The sequence below is a fragment of the Protopterus annectens genome, chromosome 12.part0 (assembly GCF_019279795.1).
Source record: "Protopterus annectens isolate FY-2018-M chromosome 12.part0, PAN1.0, whole genome shotgun sequence".
NCBI classification, from domain to species: Eukaryota; Metazoa; Chordata; order Ceratodontiformes; family Protopteridae; genus Protopterus; species Protopterus annectens.
The window spans coordinates 485,667,141-485,676,214 of NC_056746.1; positions in this window are offsets into that span (position 1 = coordinate 485,667,141).

The window sequence follows — 9,074 nt, forward strand, 5'->3', positions numbered from 1 at the left end:
TTTTATACCCCTGACTACCTGACATCATGGAAGAAGGGACAGCAACCGACGCAGGACCCAAGACTTTGTTAATCAGGCCGACTGAGGGCAACCTGCAAGCAGATTACCCAAATGTAATGACTGCAGCAGTGAATACACTAACATCTACATTTATGGTAAGTGTACACAACTGTACTTTTTTTGCCTTGGTATACCCCACAAGTACTGGCAGGATAAACCACAAGTATTGAATACTGCAACAGTGAGCCAAGGAAAACTAGACAGGTAATGTACCAGCTAGTGTAGACATACATTACTTTTACAGCACCACCTTGCAGACCAAATATGGTCTGTTCACTTTGGTAATGTACCTGCCAAGTAGAAACATGCCTTCTGTATTTGAATGATACTGCAGAGGTCTGACTTTAAAAACATTGCACACTTTTTGGCTTAGCAGCTTACAGGCTTTGAGCACATAATTACCAGATTCCCATGACCACAGAGTATGATGTAGGTGTGCACAAATTGCAAATGAGTTTCCAGGTGCAGGAAAGCTCTGGTTCAAAATAAATTAGTACTAGGATACGGTAGGGAATATGCAAGTGCTTACAATATCACATTGATACCAGACAGTTGGGCATACAGAAGTTCTGTAAGGTGCATATTACACTCTTTACAAGATCCAGATCAAGGAGCAGATGGCAGTTGGGTTAGTTTGTTAAATTTAGAACCATGCAACTTTAGAGAAAATACCCCCCCTACAGAACACCACATGTAAGCATCTGCAGCAAGGTGTCATGGGTAGTGGGCTTCGTTGGTTCAGTTGCACACAAATTGGTGCCAGGGCAGTTAAATTTCAAGGGCTCACTGCCAAGATTAGTGTCCAGCAATTTACTATACAACTATAGTTAAAACAAATGACCTCTAATCTGCTTAGGATTACCCACTAAGCACACCATTCTGTGGTTACATAGGTACTTAACTAGGCCATTGATTTCTTACCTTAAGCCTAGCCTTACATTTCCAGGACAGTTTTTAGCCCTGATAATTTTGCATAAGAGTACTCCAGAGATGGGCAGAAAAATGATATGTTGGGACAATTACTTGTTGCCCCTGTCAAAGATGGATATGGGTGCTAAACTGCGTAAGAATTTGTGATTTCCCACCCATTCCTCCAAATTATGGTTGAATAAAAGTAAGGGAAGTACTTTGCTTTATGTGGAGTGGAAGACTATTCCACAAAAGGTATTCACTGAAATAAAGGCATAGGTAGTCTTAGTAGCTTCACTGATGCAAAGTATAGGGACAAAGCTTTATAATGGTCTGCACAGTTATTGTAATTTAGACCCTTAAAAAGTGAGAAAGCACTGTGGTCACTCCACCTATTTCAAGTGTTTGGTCAGATACATATTCAATGGGGCATAATATTCATTGACCTGCCTGATGAGACTAGTACAGTGGAATGATTCCATCCCTGGATGCCATACCTTTAGATATAAGCTGTGCAATAAAGGATTTCCTTACAATAGTGGATATGTGGTGATCAAATGACAGTTCACAGTTTGCATGTTAATCATGTCCTTATTAATTCTACAAAAGTCCTTTCCTGTGTAGTTAACCCAGATAGTCTTCTCTTGATACATACCCTGGATAAAAACTACAGCAACTGGATGCTACAGATCACTTATCTGTGTAAAGTCTCTAAAGAGGTTTTCACCAAAACTTCAATACACTCGGCAGAATCCCATATACACACTGCCCAGAGATCAGCAGGAATCTGTGCCCCACTTGTCCACATCTCACCAGAAGCAAAGCAGTACCACTAATCTCAAAATGGCTACTAAGCAGCAATTTTCTGGCTTTCTAGTGATTGGTAATCTTTAGGAAGGCAAGGAAAGGTACTTCTCTCAGAGAAAAGTACAGTTGTGTACACTTACCATAAATGTAGATGTTAGAGTGTACTCACTGTTGCAGTCATTACACTTGGGTTATCTTGCCTGCAGGTAGCCCTCAATCGGCCCGAATACCAGAGTCTTGGGATTTATGCATATGCGGTCACCTCTTCCATGACGTCAGGGGTATAAAACATGAAGCAGACAGCATCAGTTTTTCTTGCCCCAGATGTCAGGAGCCCCCAAAATAGGAAACAATTACATGGTGTGGAACACCTCCAGGAAAAAGTAAGTACCATTGCCATAAGATATGGCCAAAACGAGGATAGGTTGAAAGTATAGAAAAAGTCAGGGGGCTGGAGGGAGGGTAACCAGGACTGCAACAGTGAATACACTCGAACATCTACATTTATGGTAAGTGTACACAACTGTACTATGTTCTTCGCGTTTCACTATTGCAGTCATCACACCTGGGTTGATTCCCAAAGCTGAGGAAGGGTGGAGGCAGTCAAGAAGTATTAAGGCTGGCTAGCAGGTCTTGTAAGATTGCTGTGGCAAATCCAGCTCTGGATTTAGAAAAGATAGGCAAGTGGTAATGCTTGGTGAAGGTGTATATAGAACTCCAGGTTGCAGCTTCCAGGATGTCCCTGGTAGGGGAATTCCAGGATGTCCCTGAGAAATGCTGCAGAGGTTGAGGCAGCCCTAGTGGAAGGAGTTCTGATCCCCTGTGGGGTAGGTTTTCCAAGGTATTTGTAGCAGAAATGGATGCAGTGTGCTATCCATTTGGAAGTGGTTTGCTTTGAAATGGCCTTGCCCTCTGCCCCTGTAGCAAAGCTGACCAATAGCTAGTCAGATTTTCTGAAAGGTTTAGTCCTGTCAAGGTAGAACCGGAGCTGTCGCTGTCTGTGCACGTCCCCAAGGAGTGTAGGGAAAAAGGTTGGTAAATGGCTGGATTGGTTTAAAGCCACACTGGATACCACCTTGGGCATAAGTGATGGGTTAGTCCTGAGGGAAACCATGTCGGCATGGAAAATAATGAAGGGTTCCACAGCCATTAGTCCCTGTGACTTAAACACTCTTCTTGCTGAAGTGATGGCTAGTAAGGCTGTTTTCCCAAGAGAGGAATTTTAACTCCGCTGCAACAGCAGGCTCAAAAGGGGGAAGCATGAACTTCTCTAGTACAAAGTTAAGGTCCCAGGCAGGGGTGGGTGCTCTCCCCAGGGGCTTTAAACTGTTAGCTCCTCTCAGGAACTGTTTGATGAGAGTGCGAGAAAAAATAGAGGTGGCTCAGTATTGTAATGAGCTGAGATGGCAGAGGAAGGAATCTTAATTGATGAGAAGGATAGGCCTCTATGAAGCAGCTCTGCTAGGTAGTCTAGGATTTGAGATAAGGTGGGCATGGCTGTGTCCTTTCCTTGAGACTTGCTCCATGAATAATATCTTTTCCACTTTTCTGAATAGGATTTCTTAGTACTAGGCCTTCTGGCCTCCAGGATGACATCCAGCACCTGTTTGCTGAGGGTTTGCTGGTGGTGTATTCAGGAGATAAGCCAGGTTGCAAGGTTCAGGGTTTGCAGCTGTGGATGCAAAATCTGTCCCTCCCGCTGGGACAGGATGGCACTGCTGTCAGACTGCATAGGAGTGGGTACCAGTGCTCGCATGGCCAGTCTGGGGTGATAAGGATTGTCCTTGATCTGTCCTGTTTGATCTTGAATAATACTTTTGAGAGGAGGGGCAAAGGGGGGCAGGCATAAATTGAGAGGTTTTCCCATATAAGGATAGGGCATGCACTTTCCATGCTTTGCTGTGAGGATTTCCTGGTGCAAAATTTTCACAATTGATGGTTTTTGGGGGAAGGCAGAGAGGTCCACCTCTGGTGTCCCCCATCTGTGGATTAGAAGTTTGAAGGAGTTGGACTCCAGTTTCCACTCATGTGGGTCCAGTAGATTTCTTCAAGTCTGCCAGTGAATTTTGTTTGCCTGGCAGGAATTGAGCTTGCAGGTGCACTTGGTTCCTCAAGGCTGTGTTCCACAGGGCCATGGCTAACCTGCAGAGTGGGTAGGAATGAGTTCCCCCTTGCTCATTTATGTACCACATAACTGTGTTGTTGTCCATCTTTATCGGGAGTTGTCCTGGAAGGATAAGGTATTAGAAGGCTGTCGGAGCATTCTGTACAGCTTACATTTCTTTTTGATTGATATGCAGGGGAATTTTGTCCTGGGCTCCATTTGCCTTGAATGCATTTGCCTGCCATGTGAGCCCCCCCCATGCATGGTCTGATGCACCTTGTCAGGGTTTGGGTGGTGAGGGGTTGAGTGAAAGAAATCCCTTGTTGTGGTTGCATGCCTCTGGCCCTTAGACAAGGAATGATAGGAATCAGTGTTTCCAGGTCCTGAGAATGCTGACACCACAGACAGTACCATTGAAGTTTCCTCATATGCAGTCTTGCATATGGAATTAGTAGAATGCATAAGGCCATGAACCCTAGGGCTTGCATTATTTTTCTTGCAGATAGCTGGGTTTCGGTGGCCATTAGTTGTGCAGCGGTAGCGTTGTTGCCTCACAGCAAGAGGTTCTCCCGTTTGATTCTCGGCTGGAGTGCGTAGAGTGCCTTCTGTGTGGAGTCTGCATGTCCTCCCCATGGTTGGGTGGGTGGGTGTTCGAAAGACATGTGTGAAAATCTACTGCCAATCATTAGCGGACCAGAGTCCCGCTGTGGTGATCCCTAACCAGGAAAAGCTGAAAGACAACAGTTTGAAGCAGTTTGTCAAATAAACCTGTTTTTCCTGGAGTGAGGAATGCCATCTGGGAAGTTGTGTTCAAGATTGCTCCCAGGAATACAATTTTTTGGCTGGGGACCAGTTGTGATTTCTTTTCGTTGATCGTGTACCCCAGAGAAGTTCGGAGGCTCTCTACGAATGCCAGGTGCTGAGCAATTCCTGACTGACTGCCAGAATAAGGCAATCGTCTCTGCCTGCAGTATGCAATGGCTGGAGCCAGGCAGTTTGTGAATAGGGGCTCCAATGGACAAAGTTACGCCATTAGGAAGCTGGGATGGCAGGGACAAGACCGCTATAGAGACCCAGGAGAGGGACGCTTCAAAAGAGGCAAATGGACTATGTAAACAGGTAGGCGGTACTATTGCACCGCAATATGTTAATTTATCTGACTATATATTTGAAGAGACGGAACTGTCTGTTTTGAACAAAGGAATCAAGTTTATACCGACAGTTCTACCTAGAATGTATGAAGTTAAAGGTGAAATTTTTAACTTAATATGCATGATGCACTTAAAAGAATATTTTCATTATTCAAAAGATAAGAATCAAAATCCATGATACACCTCTTGTTTTCCTTCCCTACCCCCCTACTCTCCAGACCTTCAGTTTCTTTACTTCCCTTCCTTCCCCTCCAAACCTTTAGCCTCTTCATTTCCCCCCCCCCCTTTTTCATTCTTCTTTTTTCTTCATTCTCTTTCCTCTTTTTCTTTCTTTCTTATATACTTCTATTTTCTCTGCTTCTTCATTCATGGTCTTTCAAGACTTTGCAAGTTACATAATGATAGAATAGACTAAAATGAAGGAATGTATTGCAAAGAAATTACGAAGTATTTTATGCATAGTAGTTTTTAGACTAGATTAGATTTTTTAAATGTTTTAGAATGTCTTAGATGATGAATACATATTTTTCAATGAATTGGTTTCCATATTTATATCCATATATATATTTATATTAATACTTAGATCCTGTATTTACATATATACATATATTCTTTATTCAGACAAAGAAGCTTATTTTCTCTAAAAACTGTAGTAAATATTTTATAGTTGAAGTCTTTAGAAGATGACATGTATTAGCTACATTATCTCAAACAAAATTTACATATTAAATGCTCTTTGTGCCATCTTAAACTAGAAGACAGCAGGACAGCTAGTGTAGTTTATGTTTAGAAATTGATTTGTTACTGATGCTTATGTAAATTTGTAATAATGAATGTGTAGAACCAAGTTTCTATAATGTTTCAACTGCACTTCCTTAACTACAGTCTTTAAAACCCAATTAGTTTAATTAAATAATTGATTATACTAATTGTTACCTTAATTAATCAATCATAGGAAAATCTTGAGTATATAACAGGTTGTTTCATTGCATTGTTTTATGGTCTGAAGAAGCGTACAGGAGTACGCGAAAGCGCTTACCACTAATAAATTTTCTGTTTTTATCATAAGTCGTGCAGAGTCCGAAGTTTATGTTTCACTATAAGAATCAAAATATGAGTAATGAAGTTTCGGACTCCGATAGTAATGGTGATTGCTATAATTCTTGTGAATCTGACTGAAATAAATGCTTATAGCTTGTTAGATACAAGCAAAATTAAATCTAATAGTATATTTATGCCACCTAATACGAATTCATTCATTCAGTTTTAACAATGCTGTGAATTTAATAGAGAAGGAATATGAAGAATTTAATGGATTAAAAAAGAATATAATTTAACGAAAAATGAATGGATTAAATTGCAACATACGAGTAGGAATGATGAAATAATGTTTAAGCCATGAGATAAAGGTGGTAAATTAGTAATGAATTCAAAAGATTACTATAGAATGTGTATGCAACATTTGAATGATCAAGTGTTATACAGTAGGATAGATTAGTAGATTAATCTAATCTAGTACAAGCACAAGGTGAATTTGAAATGTTGAAGAAAGATGTTGGATTACATTATTTTACAACACATGATATAACACAAGCTCAATGTTAAGAAAAATACAGTTGCAAAATTTTTGTGTGTTCCTAAAACTCATAAGGATTCTTTTAGACCACCAGGACGCCCCATTGTATCTGCCACTGGTTACTTTATATACAATTTAATTTTTTTGCATGAAATTTTAGTAAAAGAAGTTAAGTTGCCATCTTATATAAAGGATTCATTTATATATTTTGCTGTGAAGGAAAGGTTAGTTTGCTGTTATTTTTTGTATTTCTGTATTGCCTTTCTATATTTTGAATACTGTAGTTTGTTTTCTTTACCTTGTGTTTTGCTTGCATTCTGTTTTAACAGCATATTAAAACTTCAAAAGAGACCACAGCTCTCTCTGTTCTGAGTCAGGCAGAATTTTTCCCTCCCTCCCACCCATTTAAGTTGTCTTGTTAAATACCACTGTCTTTCTAGTTGCCCGCCTCTTATGTTAATCTGACCATATATCTCATTTCTCTCTACTTTCACTGGCTTATGTGAGTAATCACAAAACCATCACTTTTGAAATCCCACCCCTTCAATTATTTAAATTTATTGGCCATCCTACAGTATTTCATAGTACCAAAATACAAAAGTAACCACCCTTTCAGTCCATCTTGCTGTTTTAAAATAGTAACTCTCCACTAAACCTTAACTTTTTAAACAGGTAAAACTCAAGTTACCTACTTTCATATCTAACTTCTCTAGTGCACACTGCAGAGTGCATTCTTTTCAATCTTACCTTTAAGCATCCCTGTTACTAGCACTTTCTCTAATACCTAAAAGATCATCTCTACTTGACTCCAAGTAGACTTTTCTCTATCTGTTAAACCTAGCACTTGCTCCTACAGTACTTATTACCTTGATACGGCACTCTTATAGATAGCACCCCAAAAGGCAAACCCCATTTCTCGGTCACCCACGTCCCCGAATCTCTTTTAAAGTTTTTGTCTAGTCCTTCTAGCATGTCGAGGGATCAGTTGCTAGTGTCCTCTCCTGCTCAGCTGGTGAACCTGGGAATATTGAGGCAATGTTACAATTGCCTCATGTACACAGACAACCCTCTCCTCCTCCCACAAAACACAAATACATGCGAGAGATGCAACTATATGGCCAAACTGGAGGCTGAGCTCTCTCAACATAGGACTGGCAAGACCAGTCAGGAGGAGAAGGTTACCACACACACTATAGACCCAGTCTCACATAGTACCATCACAACCTCAAATCATACACATAAACACACAAAGACATACTCTGGCTCTTATCAAAAATCTACCAAAACAGCAGAGGCCACCAAAGCAGACACCCAAACAACCACCACCTCAGAACACAACACCTGCAACACATAGACCTCACAGTCAGAGTGTCAAACAATCACAGCCCTTAAGGCCAAACACAATGCCAGACACACTAGTCATTGGTGACTCCATAGTCAGACACACTGACGTCCCGCTCACCAGACTGAGTAAGGAGAAGGTCACAGTAAGCTGCCTGTCGGGCGCTAGAATCCGCCACATAACACAAGCACTCAGGTCTCTCAACAGCAGGTACAAATACGACTCAGTCATTGTCCACGCTGGTGTAAACGACCTGAGACGTACCTCCTTGGACTACATGAAAAGAGACATTGAGGAGCTCTCTGATTATGTAGCCCAGGCAGGTATGACCCTGACCTTGAGCAGTATCCTACCTTCACCAAGAATGATGCCACAATACAGAGATAAGATGATCAGCTTTAACAATTGGCTTAAACTCTGGTGTCAAAGGGGATCCAATGTCCGTCTGCCTGGGATGACATGCTGGACAAGCCACGCTGCTTCGCAAGCCTCCACCGACCCTGGAAATTACCGGCCCATTAGCTTGACAAGCCTTATCTGCAAAGCCATGGAGAGGATCATAATGGACCTCATAAATAAAGACATAGGGAATTTGCAGACTTTGGATCCATCCCAGTTTGGCTTTGTCAAAGGCAGATCATGCCTACTAAACTTGGTTGACTTTTTCGAAACAGTCACCAAAGCCATTGATGAGGGAAAGGCAGTCCATACAGCCTACCTCGATCTGGCGAAGGCCTTCGAAACAATACCCCACTCAGGTATCATTGAAAAACTCATCAGCTTAAATGTTAACCCATACATCACAAGATGGGTTGCAAACTGGCTGAGTGACAGAACCCACAGGGTCAGAGTTGCTGGCGCCATGTCAGACTCAAAGCCTGTCACAAGTGGTGTACCACAGGGTACAGTCCTGGGCCCACTCTTGTTTGGCATCTACTTTTCCGAAGTACAAGCAAACACAGGAGGGTTATGGCTGACAAAGTTTGCAGATGACTGCAAACTGGGCGCCATAGTAGAAAACACATCTGACACAGATATCCTTCAGAAGGGTCTCACAGAAACGGATAACTGGTGCCAGAGGCATGGCCTAAAGTTAAATGCCAAAAAATGCATAGTCATACCCTT